General features: G+C 41.0%; 1 protein-coding gene and 1 long non-coding RNA gene across 6 annotated transcripts in view; both read right to left on the reverse strand.

The window, feature by feature from the left end:
• SLC35F1 (solute carrier family 35 member F1) overlaps positions 1-16,927 on the reverse strand; it is a 244,252-nt gene that overhangs the window by 66,468 nt on the left and 160,857 nt on the right. The window lies entirely within an intron of this gene.
• On the reverse strand, positions 6,276-8,458 carry LOC106016100 (uncharacterized). Its single transcript, XR_001188543.5, has 3 exons — positions 8,341-8,458; positions 8,013-8,187; positions 6,276-7,041 (listed from the first exon to the last, which is right to left on the reverse strand). It is a non-coding gene; the product is annotated as an uncharacterized lncRNA (long non-coding RNA).

Here is a 16,927-nt window from a genome sequence, read left to right on the forward strand (position 1 = left end):
AGTGTTGGAAGACTCAAACTTCATCATAAAGAAGATGATGGATAAGTATGAATTCTTGTTTGCCAGCAATAGTAAAGCAGCCTCATACTGTGAGAGAAGTGGAACAGTAAGCTTTCAGGAAATGCGGTTAATATAATCATTCTCATAAAACACTGTGTGGCATCTAGCATCAAGAAAAGCTTCATGTTGTAAAGAAAAGCTGGATGGAATTTTTTTATGGAAGACAAATCACAGGTGATGAACCTGCATGTGAACTTGATGGAAAAGGAGGTAACAGCTGCAGCTGATCACTGAAGGGAAAACTGAGGGTTCTGCAAGCCCATCAAGCAAGAATGAAACCATTACTGAATATCCTGTAATTGTTCCTGTACTTTGATAACTTAAATGTATGTTCATAGTTTTTAAATTAATGACCTTGATTTTCTACAGCCATGTGCCTAGTGAGCATAATCTGAGCAAGGATGAGTTACATCTGTTATGTCTAGTATGCTAATGCCTCCACAAAGTGCATGACAGTAGAGAATCTGAGCTATTTGTGGCGTTTCCAGCTTACAGATCTATAAATTGCAAAATGTGGCTCAGCCCTTTCAACCAACTTTACCACTGACAGTGAGATAAGCTATGTAACACGAGCACAGGTTTTTATGGGAAATTTATGCAGGACAGCTCAGATGAATTAGATTATTTTGGATGTTCACACAATTGGGGGTTTCTAGTTGCAAGCACTTGGCTGAACACTTCTAGTGAGAAGCTCCCAAAAAGCAGTCAAAATGTGACTGCACGAAGCTGACCATGCTGGACAGATGGTGAAGGAAGAGGAATGGCATGAAGCTAGTACTGGAACATAGCAGTGCTGCTTGGACATATGCACTCACCTGCTAAAACCATACCTGCAGTACCTGCATAGGAGGAGGGTGCTTATCCACCTCATAAGCAGTAACACGAAGCTTACACAAGAACCAAGGACACATTGCAGAAGCCTGTGAGTCACCATAATTTCTAGGCTCATCACGAGATTTTTGTCAATCCCCAAGCAAAAACTGTGGCCACAAGCCCACACTACTAGGAGGCTTCAGACAGCCTTTTATTTAGCTTTCCACTCTCCATTTTTCTCTCTAGCTATCAAGATTTTCATGGAAAACCAGAGAGAGCCTTTCCATGTTCTTACAGAATGCATCAATTGACCACTGTGCTCTTACCATTTTGCATGTTCATGCAATAATGTGCACATATCCTCACTAATTCCAGCCTGGCAACATTCACGATTTGCATAAAAGATCTATGCTATTCTCTTAAGTGAGCTACAAGACAGCTCCAATGGTATGATTTAGGCCTGTTTTTGGGTTAATAATAATTTGCTTTGGTTTAGGGATGTAGATTTAGCTTTGTTTGCTAGACAGGGATAAATAACAAGCCATTCTTAGTTCAGTGACGTATTCTGTTGTGACAGCAAAGACTACAGAGCTCTCCTGACAACCTCTGCTTCTAATTTTTGGTCTTTCCTTACACCTTGCTCTAATTAATATAGATGAAGAGGAATACATAATGTTTTTACATAAAAACACACAAGTCCTCCTCTAAGAGATGATAAGTTACTTTAGATAGAATGGGTCAGTATAGTTCGCTTACATTACAGCCATGATATTACATGATTAGATATCTCACCTTTACATTTGTTTCCATGCCCATTACAGGTAGCTTCCTGGAAAAATAGCTTGAAACAAGCAAACAAACAAATAAAACCCTCAAAAATATTGGTCTGGGAAAACATAACCTCAAAAGCAAGCAAGATTTACATAAACATGTACTTCACAACCATAACCATGTTGATTTATGCTCTAGAACTTACACACCACACAAACAATAGCACACACATATTCTCCTGTATGTTAGTTTAGGCAAGATATTGAACTACATAGGCTCATCTACTGCCAAATTCTGAACTTCTTAAATCTGTAAGACCCATAACACCTATTCAAGTCTGCTACACATCTCCTCTATAAGATTCCTTTTTCAAAATAAATTATTGCATTTATATCTGGTTATCAGGTTATATATCTTGCAAATAGGAAAGGCTGAAAAAATCTTCTTGGGATCTGGACCTCTGCATCAATTTCACCAGTCAAAAAGATGTAACATTTGCTTAAATGAAATTAACATTTTTTAAAATGAAAATTAATGGTATCTCCAGTGAGGAGAAAATGTAAAAATGTTTTCAGTTGAATTCTAGTCTATTTTTTTTAGAAGTTTGAGGTTTTATTTTGATTTTTAGTTAGTTTATTTTTCATGTTTTTATTATTTATGTATTTTTTAAAGATTTCATAGCAGGTCAGGAGCAGCAATGTGGACTGAGGGACTCATGGTCTAATACTAGTGATATATAATCTATCAATATAATAGTTGAAATACTGATTTTTATTTCATGATCACTAGTTTTTATTATCATAGAAACACTGACTTCAAAAAGAAGACAAGAAGCCCTTAAGAGGTATGAAAATATGCTAAAATTGAATAAAATGTTGCTGCAACTAATCAATAGTCAGTATGTATGGAGTATATTCTGTGATGAGACTTTACATTCTCAGCTCTTGCTACAAACCTTCTGCTTTATAGTGTGCAGTCATCTGTGAGAGGAATGGGTTGCGATGGATGGCTAGTGATGCTAGCTGTTCACATTATTTTTTATCATTCTTACTCTGTGATACCATAGAGATCTTCACCTACTACACATATAGCTTCAGGTAAAGAATTAAGACTAGCTGTTGGAAAGAGCCCTGTTTTGAAACAAGGTCTGACACCCACAGGCCTTTAACAGCTCTTGCAATTGGAGTATTTTGTGACTTGGAAACACATACACAAATGTCTCCCAGTGTTGGTTTGATTTGCACTCTGGAAAATCCCAGCACTTGAATGCAAATTATCCCTCCAAATAATAAAATAATCCCTCCTCTTTTTTCCATTTCCATTGCATATCACATATTTGCATTCACTTTACAAGCGCTGGTGTAGCCCAGAAGAAGTGAAGGAGTGAGGTGACAAAACACACAGCATCCCTTCCTCCTCTGGGGCTCTTTCAGCTCCCCTCTGCATCCCTCTTTTCTCCCCTCACTGCTGTGCAGATGATTCTCTCTCTACTGACACTTGAAAACAATCCAGGGCCCTTTCAAAAAATCAACTAAAAAATAAAGTTTTACAGCCAGTGGAGGTCAAATGACTCAGCCACTGGCAATATCGTTAGCATCCAGAGCACCACAAAAGCTTCTGCTAACTCTGTGACCCCTACCTTCCTCACCCATGCTGCTGCTGCTCTTGAAAGCCAGAGGAAGACACTAAGACACTGAGACCTAGCAATAAAGCAATAAACACAACTGTAGGAATCAGGACTTTGTTATGACATTTTAAGGGTACTTTCACAGCTACATGTACTTACACTCACCCTGACAGAATGTATCAGTAGGTGCTTAAAAATCAAGATGTGGACAGGCAACACTTCTCCTAGCAACTGAAATGATTTTCTCCCAGCTGACTTCAGATGGGATGATATGTTGCTGTTTATTACTCTGGCATAAACTCACAGACACTCCCTTGGATTAAAACAATTAGGAAACATTTCTTCTCTGAAAGAGTGGTCAGGCATTGGAACGGGTTGCCCAGGGAAGTGGTCAAGTCACAGTCCCTGGGGGTGTTCAAGGAAATCACAGAATCATAGACTATCCCGGGTTGGAAGGGACCCACAACAATCATCGAGTCCAACTCCTGGCTTCACACAGGTCTACCCAAAAATTCAGACCATATGACTAAGTGCACAGTCCAAACACTTCTTGAATTCTGGCAGGCTTGGTGCCATGACTATGTCCCTGGGGAGCCTGTTCCAGTGTGCAACCACCTTCTCAGTGAAGAATCTTTTCCGGATATCCAGCCTGAACCTCCCCTGTTGCAGCTTGACACCATTCCCTCGGGTCCTATTGCTGGTCACTAAAGAGAATAGGTCAGCGCCTGCCCCTCCACTCCCCCTCACAAGGAAGCTGTAGACCATGATGAGGTCTCCCCTCAGCCTCCTCTTTTCCAGGCTGAACAGGCCAAGTGACCTCAGCCGTTCCTCATACGTCTTCCCCTCTAGGCCCTTCACCATCTTCATAGCTAAAGAAAGGTTGGGCCTGGTGTGCAGGGACATGGTTTAGTAGGTGACATTGGTAGTAGGGTGGTGGTTGGACCAGATGATTTCAAAGGTCTTTTTCAACCTTAATGTCTCTATGATTCTATGATTTAAACTTTATCTATGCTTTTGAGAGAAGGATTGGACAAGAACTTTTGGACAAACTCTATTGCAAGCTTGCCTCTCCCTTGTTTGTAGAAGAGAAAATGTGAATTGAAAAAGAAGCTGTAGGGCTGGTGAACTGCAGCTAGGACTGGAGCCAGGAGAATCAAGGCAGGGAAGAGGCTCCTGCCTAACCACAGGGTACTCATACATTAATCCAAAATGCCTTCTTTATTTTTATTCTTCACATTTCTACTTCTGTGAAAGACAGAGGGTTTTCCTTCTTCTTTAACCACCGTTTCATGCTGTAACATGAAAACCTAGAAAAGCGTGGTTTCACACGTTATTTTAGATACGAGTTAAAGGAGGTGAAGGATAACACCTCTGATTTGAGAGGTGACTGGAGTGCTAGATATTCAGAGAGACTCAACTACATTTCAAATACTGCAACACATTAATACCACGATATTTTGATAGCCACCTCTGACAAGCACTGTAACTTCCCCATATTAGATGACCCCAAGGTTTCACATCTAACCACTGCTGCTTTGCAGTCATGTTTTCCTTGAGGCCAATCTGGACATGAGAAAAATGAACAGGCGGGAGCCCCAGTTCCCAGGCTTATGGTCTAAAAAGTAAAAATTGTTCGTTGTATGGGTCTGATCACATGGCAATGAAACCCTGATTGGAAAAATGCATGCAATCAAACCTCCTGCCAGGTGAATTTCTCAGGTCATCTGTCTTATAAATATTTGAATAAACACACTCCAGTTTTTCCTTTGCCTTGGTTTAGCATCTCCTCGCACAAGAGCTGTCCCCGTGGAAATCTGTCCCTCCAGGATTTCCAGCAGTAGCTGCCTGAAAAAGCCATCAGCCTGAAGCCTTTCCATGTCTAGGGACTGAAAAGCTTTTTTGCTGTTTCTTGAAATAGGTGTATATACTCTTGGAATACAATATTGTCAGCCCAGTGCTTGCTCTGACAAGGGTTTGATCTGGATGTCTCCTGCTCTTCCTCACCCCAAGGTCCACTGCTGCCTGCTGAAGCTGCTAGACCACCTGCCCTGTAAGTAGCCTCTTGTGTCTACTCTCCCATCCATCTCTTCCCTGTTTTTATTACTGAAACTTCAGAAAATGCCCTCTTCTCATATGCATACTTAATTCCTCCCTCTTAGACCCACAAGGCAGATGACTAAGGGGGGATGCTGGCATCCCCTCTCACCCACCTGCATGTCTGTCACTCCAACAGAAGACAGAGAATGACAAAGCCAACAAGTGCCTTCCCAAATATTGCTATGCTTACTTTATATTTTTACATTTAACTTAACTCCTTGACCATCAGCATGGGCATCAAGGTGCAATTCAGCTGAACTGCTGGCATTTATATACAAGCTGCCAGTATGTCTTGGCTGGTCTTTAGGGAGGGACAAGTCAGCCCTAACCATAAGTCATATTTAAGGAAGGAAAAGATTGTGATGATTTTGTTGGTTTTCCTTGAAAATATCTTTCAAAAAACACAATAATATAGCTCTAAAAAACCTTTGTATTTCAAATTCTCACCAACTATATAACCGAGTCAGAGCATTAGCCAAAGAACAGCCAAAGGCTGAGCTGTTCATCTTCTCTGCTATGTTCGTTTACCTGCATTGGGGCTTGACACTGGATAATATAGGCTAATTCAACAACACTTCCTTTGATATGGTAAAGGCCTGTCTTTAAAGACATTCCACATCCTCTTTTTTTGCCCACCTATTGCCTGGAGGTACTGAAATGGCATGTAAATGGGGTGCTTAGGGACATGATTTAGTGGTAGACCTGGCAGTGCTAGGTTAATGTTTGGATTTGGTGATTTTAGAGGTCTTTTCCAACCTAAATGATTCTATGAGTCTAAGAGATTTCCAGTGTTTGGTCTATTAGACAGGAAAATGGCAGTTGGGCCAGAGAACATCCCAGGTCATGTTTTTCCACCAGGATTCACAGCCACGCACAGTCCTGTCTAGCAGCACGGTGTGACACATAGGTCCCCTCTGAAAAGCATTTATCCGAAACCTTAGGAACTCTTGTGATTTGCTCCTTATTTACCAGCTGCCTACATCAGGCAGATGGGCTCATGTTGTAGGCATCAGTGGTGTTCATGGCTACTTAAGGCAGTTGTTTAGCGTCTGTAAATTAATTCAGTAGAAATGGATAACATTGTTTTGGATTTAAGGTTGACATTCACCTCTCCTCTTGTGATAAAGAACATAGTAACTGTGTAGAAGACAGTTAACAGCCTCTCTTTATGTTTTATGGAAAACAAACTTATTTTAAGATAAGTGTGATATCATAAAAACCTTTCAATATAATGCACATCAGAATTTGTAAAGAAGATTGAATGAAAAGCAATAGAACATTTATCTAGTTATATCTTTAAAATTAAAGTGCTAGCTTTACTGAATAAATACGTACAGAATATACAGAAACACTGAGCCTGGGCAGGAGTGTTAATTATTTTTACTGCTATTAGTCTGCAGTGCTATTTGTATGACCAAGGAGTAACTTCTGGCCTTCTGCAGAGCATCATACTAATTCATCTCACTTTTATGACCACGGCAATGTCACTGACATCTGCTGTGTTCCTTTCAAGAACATGAGCCCTAGTAAACAGTAGCATTGGGAACAAGTGGAGCAGAGGTGCCAGGAGTGGGATTCAACGGGGTGGGTGGCCATGAAGAGAAGTGTACAATCAGTGACGTATGCAGGTAACACAAGAAGACCCATATTTTCAAGCATCAGCACTATTTTACCTGTGAATGAATGGAAGAGAAAGACTAATTGGAGCATATGCAAGCAACCATGACAGGTATCATCTCCATACTACAACTTTTTCCACTTAAGACACATTTTGCAATGCAGCTAAGTATTTCTTTACTGTGTGTTTTCCCAGTGCCCTTAGCATCATTAAGAGGAATGCCAAGACTAATGGCAGTCCTGTCTCTGCAAAAAACACGCATAAAACTCACCCAAGCAGCAATGGGTCTTTATGCAGTGAGTCCATGCACTGAAGTGTTCAGCACAGGGAGATGTAGCCCACAGCAGTAAAAGCACACACTCTTTCAGTACGCCATGTGCAGGACTGTATGAGCATGTATTAACAGCAAGTTGTGCTAACTTCCCATTTATTTGCTACTCTTGCCCCCCTTTCCCTGAGATGCTGTGATGCAGGCTATGCCACACACTGGGCAGTAGAGAGTCTTTGCTGGAGCCTGGCAGACTAACTCAGGGCAAAAATCAAGAAGTGACCTTTTTCTATTATACAGCTGGTTATGTGTCCTGGATTAAAACACACAGCAGGCAATAACATGTATGCTGTTGTACGTGGATAAACATGGGTGCACATGGTCACACCCTATCTGAAGACTTGGTGTCCCTGCCCTGACATTCACACCACCGAGATGTATGGGAGGAAGCAGGCTTTTGAGGCACCTTTACCTTTTTTCCCCTGTGGGTTTGTTTGAAGGAAGTAGGAAAGCGATCCCACATTGGCTCATTTTCTCCCCCATTCAGTTTTATATTCTATGTTGTAACCAATCTCTGTGCTTGCCTTGTCTTTTACAAGCAAGAATTAAAAATCCATTTAGGTTATTTCACGTTTGGACTTACTGCTGAAAAGAAGGCAAGTAAATTGCATCCGGTAGGTCAAGGTTCCCATCCCCCACCCCCCAAAATCACCAACCCAAATGTCACTTGTCTGTGTGAGTTCTCACAGAAGGCAAACCTTATGTTACATTCCCAGTGTCCATGCATTTCTGCCACTCCTAAATAGCTGGATCCCCAGAACTGCTGCTTGCCAGATTTTGGTTCTCTTCCAACACCGAAAGGCAGAGGGTAGGAGATGTCCTGCTGCTACTCTCCTTTCATTTAGAAAATGCAGAGGTTGTCTGGCTGCCAACCTGTCAGTGCAAATAAGTCCCCTCTGTAGACCTTATCAGATGAATCTCAATGCAAAAACTTTTTACATATGAATTGCTTCCCAAGGAATGCCTGACTCCTTTCAGAACAAATAAGGAAAGGAACAAAATAAAGGAAATGAAAAAGTGAAAGACCTGCACTGAAAGGTCACTTCAAAGGAACAAAAGTCCACACAGCTTTTTTTTCCTGTTTTCTTTCTTTCTTCACAGTTTGCCTTCCAGCATCTACATGCTGCTCACCTAACTGCAAAAGACTTAGTCACTGCAAGCCTCATCAGTGCACAATTAATTACACCTGTTAATCAGAACTGAAAGGCCAAAGGAACTAGAGTGCCCAGCAGATTGGTAATGGATCACAGAGCTCTCATCAGTGCCAGAAGTCTATTGACAGCTTAGGTGAGCAAAGACAAAAACAGCTAACAGCTACCAGATTTTTCGGCAGAACAGGCAGATGAAGGGTGAGTTTCTATGCATAGGAGAGGCAGAGCTTATCTTGGAAAATCACCAGTGCTGCAAATGGTAGCCAGCACTGTTGATTACATTAAATCAATATTGTTAGTTACATTATTAAATATTAATCTGAGATATAAAAAACTGAGTGTTCTTCTGTCTCTGCCAAAGACATCTGGCATTATCTTATGCAAATCACTCAATTTCAGTTCGTCTCAAATTCCCATCTGTAACACTGAGATAATAAAGCTTCCCAGCTCCCACCTTCTGCAGGTCTGCCTCCCCAGGCAGGTTCCCTGGCTGCCTCTTTTGTTACTTATGTACAGCCTCCTGGGGGCTGGGACCTCTAGAGGCCACTGTAATGTTACAGATGAAGAGACATAGCAAGGAGATGTCACACAGCTTGCACAGAAACTGAAGAGTCTCACGTGCTCTTGCTGGTCGCAAAGGGGAACCAGCTTGGGCTAGAAGAGCGAAAGGAGTGATTGGAGTGTGTTAGATAAATTGTATGTCTTAAAATCAGCTGACACTGAAGAGCACTGTCCTCGGATGCTTAGAAGTGCTGTTGACACAGTCACTGAATTATTATCAGTTCTGTCTGAGAATTCATAGAGTGTAAGTGAAGGTAATTCAAGGAGGGGCAATACTGACACATCTGTCAAAAATAAACCATGTAGGACCGAGCTTATTTCTGTCTCAGGGAAAGAAGTGTTATGGGCAAGAAACAACAAATGTCACATAGATGTCAGCAAGGCTCCTGACAATATTATTGTGCCACTGCAGGTCTCTTCCAGCACCTGCTTTTGACAATACCGTGGTGGAGGTGCAGGAGAAGCAGAGGGAAAAAATGTAGGAAATCCTAATTCCTGTTACAGCCAACACAATGCTCTCACACAGGTCAGCACACCCAGTTCCACTTTGTATTTACTGACTTCTTTGTCTGTTCATTCCTTCCTCCTTCAGTAATTCATTACCTTGAAGAAATTTCCTAGAGCTCAAAGTATGAACTGGGATCATCTATGTTTGATGAACACCATCCACTTGCTCCAAGTAGGTATTCCAGGCACGCAGTCCAGTAAAACCACCCTCACTACCAAGCCTTGGACTCAGGACACCATGTAGCAAGACTGGGCCATTAAATAATGAAGCTCAGCAGCCACAAAGCAAGTACCAGCACAGTCCCCACAATTACAGCTATGACTGTGTTACCCAGCCTTTGTCAGAATATGGGGATTCTGGTTAAGCATTAAGTGAACTTCATTTTGCTAAAGTGAAATGGGTGAGAACCAGTAGGTAATCCAGTACTTTGAAAAGGACTGATCCACCTGCCCCTGAGTACATGCATGAAATGAACAGGTAACGCTGTTAGGTTTCATCACGTTGTTCAAGAAGTCAACCTGAAGTAATACTGGGCCAACATTAGTGAAAGGACACATAAACGCTTCCTGTATGTAAGCAAAAAGGATTTTGAAAAGGGCTAAGAAAAGGTAAAAACCAAGATTGTTGTTAAGATTGAGATAGAAATAAAGAAAGGAGAAACTTCAATAATAATCACTTGGAATAATGAATAGGAAAGACTGCAGTTAAATGTGTACTGGAGTGCTCTCCTGAACTGGGGACAGGTATGTGTGAAAGAACATAGATGATACGTGGGATTAAAACATGTGGGATGCCTAAACTCCTGGCTGGAGTTAAGCACTTGCTTAAGTGGTTTGCTGAATTGAGATGAGCTGATGAAACAGCATCCCAAGTCATAATAACCGAAGGACAGGGAAAAGCTAAGTCTAAGCAGTCATACAGAAATCATGTTCTTTATGCTCTTGACAGATTCCTGTACCATGTTCACTTTCATCCTCTGAAGTACAATTCAGTGATAATAGAAAAATAAAAAGCAGGACCACACTCCGCTCATGTTTGGCTCAGTGAAAAGCACCTGCTCACCAGTTCTTCAGGTGCCAGTAATTCTGATCCCTTTTCCTGGCTGGGTGGTGAGCCAGGTGAAGTGATGGTGACCCAGCAGAAGGCCTCTGAGGAGGCAGTGCCAGCACTGGTCGCAGTGTGGCATGGTGTTGCTGAGCTATTTGACCATGCAGCAGTACCACAGCACCCATCTTCAGGCTTAGACTTGGGACTTTCTTGTGTATCTCTGAAGGGTTTATTGGGTGTTGGGTGAATAATAACAGATATAAGTAATAACAGGAAATTGCTACTACTGAGCATGAAGCTGTTGAGTTTCACAAATGATTGAAGTCTATCACCAAGTCCAACATGAAGCCAGATTTTACCACTATTAAAGCCTGAAACACAAAATGGAAGCTACTGTATAGAGAGCAACCAGGTTGACAGGTTACTGTTAAGGAACAAAGTCTTTTATTACTATGCAAAAAATCAACTGCCCTTTAAGTTCAACAGCAGATGAATGTGATTTGTGTTCATCTAATTTGTTTTGTTTCTCTGAATGTATCGCCATTTGTATTTTTCTATTTGATCTTCATTCCCCTTTTAAGGCTCGCCTATTTCTTCTTGGTGGTTTATGCTAATTTATTGAACTGTACTTTATTTGGGTAATAGTTTAATGAATTATTTGAGGGGCTAGTGACTGACACGGACCATGAGGCTGTAGGGAGATTAGCTTTCTGTGGAAGTTGCATGCTCACACTGACCTACCCCATGTCAGGGAAACTGCCCAGCAGTAACACAACAATAATGCCTGAGGACGCTGAACATTATAGTTCTCTGGAATCTGTTCTCCAGGATTTTCTGATCTCATGGTGCATTTGTAGTCATAGATTATTAAGAATGCTGTGGAGAAAGGAAACAAGAAAAGGGGCACTGTTGATGTGTTAGTGTTACCTTTTTACTATGGGCAGCCCCGTCCATTACAATAGATCTGAGGCTGAACAGAATTAAGCAAGCTGATGGCTGTAATACAATCACTGCCAGCTTGGCATCCACCGGGACTTCATAAATCCGTATGTAAGAGATCTAAATCATAAAAGAAAGATTAGTTTTCATTAAATCTATGCTAACATGGCAATTTCAATGGCTAATTATTTTCTAGCATGTTTGCCATAGGCATCACACAGAATTTATGTTATATCTTTCAGCCAAGAGTCTCACAAACACATATGGCAAGCTTTGTATGTGTTATTAGGTTATATCTGCAGGAAAGGATGGATAAAAACAAAGCTTTCATAAATAGCTATTGATGAGGGGTGCTAAAACACTCAAAAATAAGACTATGGGTTCTTGTAGGTCAGTGAAAGAAAATTTTGGCCACCAATACCAGCAGCTGAAAAAAAGCCTAAGTACAGGACCTGAACTTTAGCTTTAACTGGAAAGTTATTAGATGACTCCATAGCAGACAGTCTGGCTGTTCCTAGTCCTCTTGGAGGGGCAATGAAATTTTCTTCTTTGGGGAGCTCCTATAAAGGAGGTGTGGGAGATGCAGGACTGGTATCTCACCCAGAGGAAAGTTATTAAGAATGAGAAAGGTTGTGGTGTGCCTACACCGACGTGAAACTATGGTTCTTCCCATCTTGGGGAGAACACCTCTAACTGGGAAACAGTTGTGAGTCTGTCTTTGTAGGAATCACCGAATCACAGAATTTCTAGGTTGGAAGAGACCTCAAGATCATCGAGTCCAACCTCTGACTTAACGCTAACAGGTGACTTTCAGTGCAAAGGCTGTGCTGTATGGACTCACCTGAGCTCACGGTTTGTTAAGAAATTCATTACTTGCTTTGGGAGTATTTGGAAGAAAAAGGCCGTAAGGAAAGCAGTACCAAAACTGTGCATTGACAAGCCTCAGTCCTGCAAACACACCCTTCTGGGATATGATGGCAGCAGTGCAGAGAAGGCATCTGTGTTCCTTTGGAAGGCATTGGCCACTGCACTGGATCTCTTCCTCGCAGCCAAGAGAACAGCAGGCACCCTCACATCAGCACGACAGCTAGCAGCCAGCCTGATCCAGCCCCTATTTGCGAGCACACCTTCCTGCAGCTGCTCCATCTGCACTTGGACTGCCCGCTTGGCTCTGCCCAGTGCAGCGCCAGGACTTGCTGCCCACCAGTGAGGTCCCCGAGTGCTGTGGTGGGAAAGCATCAGCCTGAAGGGACTTCACTGAAGTCAATGGGATTGCAACAGATGTACCTCAGAACCAGTCTTATTTCTACCACTCACTATATTTAGTAGATGGTATATTCTTTTCTGTATTGTTCTCAGTTTGCCTCAGTCTTACCTGTAGGGGTAACGAATTAGATGCACTTGCAAATGCTGGGACAGACTTTCAGCCAGCCCTTTAAGACATAAAGGGTTATTCCTGCCTAATAAAATCTTCCTTTCTCTATAGAAAAAGACAACCTTCAATCTGCTCCACTGACTCCAGGAGTAATCCTGACTTGGATATCAGCTGTTTTGCTGCTTTCTGTCAAGACAAATAACAGAACCAGAGACCACTTTTGCAACTAAGGACTAATGCAATTTCCCCCCAGGTTCTGTTGTTCTGTTCAGTGTAATGCTTCCCTACCATGTATTAAAATTTTCAACAGATTGACTTCTTTTAGGGGTGTCTGCCAGCTAACCACTACCCAGATCAAACATCCCCTAACACAGCATCTGTATATTCTGTGTCAGCCTTTAATCAGTTCCCCAGTCCATAATGACAGCATATCATCAGTTCTTGGACCCAAGACCTCATAAGCAGCATCTGAAATTGGAGGAACCTTACCAAATACCCTATGTTAAGCATAAAAGCTGAGATTTAGAAAATGTTTTGCATTTTTCTCCTCCACCACCTCCTTGTTACCCCCACTCTGAAACGTGATGCAAAGCAATAGCCAAGCGGGTCTCCTGTGAGACTGCAGCCCTTAATTGGGAATGGGACTGCTTGCCTTCATGGCTGTTCTCTGGGGAGAGAAAGCCCCAATTCAACTCTCGCTTCTCCCTGAGTGAGCCACAAAGAAAATGGAGCCAGGCTAAACAACAATAGCTTCAATCAGCCACACACGCACTAAACAAAGGGATTTTTTTTTTTTCTATTTTTTTTTTTTCTGCACAGCCAGAAGAGGAGGGGTCTGATTGGCATTCAGGCTTTGCAGCATCTCACTGTGGGAGAGAGGTCTTCTGCAGTCATTACTCTCCTATGGTGCTTGTTATTGACAGCACTTTCCACTGACTCTGGCAGAGAATAAAAGTATCCCTCTCAGTAATATCATTCACTTCCCCCGATTGCTGTTCCCCCTTTCTGTGCCTCATCCAGAGCACATGTGCAGCTGTGACAGAGTGATCATGGTGACCTCCTCTGAATACGCATAAATGCTAAGAATCTTCATTTTTGTTTTTATTTATTTTATTTTATTTTTTGCTTTGCTGCCATGGCTCACTGAAGCAATAGCTTGGCCAGCATTTTGCTTGTGAAAGAATGCAGTACTTTGCAACTGTTAGCCCACAGATGGTCAACTTCTGGTTCTGGCATCCAGACCTTGTATTTAGTGTCACACGTAATTTAGAAAGCATATAGTTAAACCTGATGAGACACTGATGTTCAAATAATGTGCACCTGCTTTTATTTTCTTATAGTAGTTTGGGAGACGGTCAATGAGCTGAGCATGAAGTAGATGCAATTTAAGGGAAAAGAAGATTAATGCTGCCAAATGATTTTTTAGAATTTAGTTCTCTAGTGCTTGGCAGTTGCACCCTTCATGACTGAAGTGTACGGGATGCAAACATAAAGATCAGGCTTTATTCCCACCATAGCCATGCAGATCCAACTCTGCGAAACTTCTGTAGGCTATGCAAATGAAAAGGGTGGATTCACCATCTCCATTCTTTACAAATCCTAATGGGATTTGCTCCTATAAGAGCAAACACAATTAACTTCTGCTCATAATTTTTAGGCACAATGCTCACAATTTGCTTTTTGCCTTTTATCTTATGATCTTATTTTAAAGCATTTTCCTTACCCATGAAATGTTAAAGGCTCACTTTTTGCTTTTAACAGAAATTGACTGGTACATTATTTTGACTTTAGGATCAGAATTTTTCAAATTAAATGTGAATCACAGAATGTTTGAGGTTGGACGGGACCTCTGGAGGTCACCAGGTCCAACACCCCTCCTCAAGCAGGGACACCTAGAGCAGGATGCCCAGGACCATATCCAGAAGGCTTTTGAATAAAGTGATTAAAATACCAGAAGAAACACTACAGCACAATACAGAGATAGGTCTGCTGAGGCCTCTTTGCTTTTCTAGGGATTGCTGAGATGAAGAGAACAAAAATGGTGCAATTAGACCTGTCTCTGTATGCATTGTCTTGCTGTTGTAACATCACTTGTCAGATAAGTGTGCTTGCACAGGATTTGCTTCAAGGACCTTATAGCACAGAAATAAGATTTCAAATAATCACAAAGTTTTAAGAAATCAGTAAGTCAGTTAGGTATTTGAGAAGGTAATGGTACATTCATAATTCATGCTCTGTCTTTGCAGGGTTCAAATCATTCTTAATGCATTTTTATATTGCCCTCATCCTCCTCTTATCAGAGATGTCCCTAAATTTTTTATGTTCATTTAATTTGTATTTGTATTTTTACTAGCAAGCTCACGTTATTTTCTGGACACAGACTCCCTGGCTGTTCTAGCTGGAATAACATTTCCAAATGACTGTAATCACCAGTGCCACTGATAAACAGAGCTGCAACAACTTCACTCTTCTTAGGTCTGTGATGCTGATTGCTTGCAACAGGTCTCCTGTAAACACCACCAAACACTCAATTCTCAGCCAATAGAAATCACTGTAGCTGAATTAAGGTAAGTGTTGATTTATACTAGTTATTTTACACTGGCCTTCAAGTCCTAAACACAAATCCCCCTGGGAGCAGCCAGAATAACTGAATTTTCCTTTGCAGAAACATTAAAAAAATAAAAATATCAGGTTTCTTTTATAGCTTGTTTGTCATTACTTTTGAAACAAAACCTTGGAGCTTTTGTAATGAGAAGGTAGTTTAACAGAATCAAACATAAGCATATTACAGCACAGAGCAGGGATTAAGGATCAGAAATCATCCCTGATTAGTATTATTGCTAGCACCTGACCCGTGTCCTAGAGAAATGAAAACATTCTGCTGCCCAGTAACAGAAAGAGAACATAGCAGGCAGAGGAATAAAAGGAGGGGGAAAAGGAGCATTTGTAAGGGTTTGTGTCAGGAAATGGAGGTTAGAAATCGATCAGTAGTGAGATCTTTAGTGAGCTTTCAGCAAACCTGCTAAAAGCCCCAGTTAGTTAGATGGGGAAAAAAACAAACAAACAAACAAACAAAAAAAGAGCTTTGTTTGTTCTATGAACAGTTCCATGAAAGAGTATTGGTGGCATAGATTTGCTCTCCAGAAAGAAGGGAGGATCTGATCCTGCACCTGTGACCCCAGGAGAGAGCTATCCTCTCAGAGTCAGCATTGCAAGGTCTAGATCAGACGCCTGAAGGTGGTAGCATTAGCCATTGCTTCTGGAAGACTTGGGAGCTTGGAACAAAAAGAAAAGAAAAAAAAAAAGACATAAAACAGACAAAATCTTCACAGATAGGAGCGTTAATTATCAGTAATAAAAGTTATAAATAACTTTGCTAGAGAATTCAGTACGGACTTTTCTTTAACTGCTATGCTGCCTTAGAAATTCATGTGGCACAGCAGTCACATGGCGCATCCTCTGCTTTGTAGCAAACTGGGGGGGGAAGGAAGGGAGGAAGGAAGAAAGGGCTGAATTCTGCAAACAAACAGAAGTGATGAGAAATTAAATAATTAATGCTTTAGTCCAATGTTGAGTATATGACCAAAAGGTGTGAGATGCCATACCATGCATGACTACACAACATTTGACTTGAAAGAATGTGCTTGCAATTAATACTTATGTAAAAAGAACGTATTACAATGCAAAATGTTTGGAAAAGAATTACTTTGTGATGACACTGCACTCTGAAGTGTATCTAATTCTCACTATTTTGATACATCTCATTATTTAAATAGGTAACAAACAGGCATTTTTAAAAAAATATGACCAACTTTAAAAAAGAGCAAAAAGAGACTCAGTATTGAAGATAAAACATCTCTTTTTTTTTTTTTTTTAATGTATTTGGGATTGAAGAAAATTTAAAAAGTTTTGATTTGTTGGTTTGATCATAGGTTTTCAAATAGAATAGAATTATTTTTAGAAAATAAATCATTTCACATTCAGAAGCAACAGTTTCATTTCCAAAAGTGTTGTAAAGGTATTTTTGGACAT

Source organism: Anas platyrhynchos, chromosome 3 (assembly GCF_047663525.1).
Source record: "Anas platyrhynchos isolate ZD024472 breed Pekin duck chromosome 3, IASCAAS_PekinDuck_T2T, whole genome shotgun sequence".
NCBI classification, from domain to species: Eukaryota; Metazoa; Chordata; class Aves; order Anseriformes; family Anatidae; genus Anas; species Anas platyrhynchos.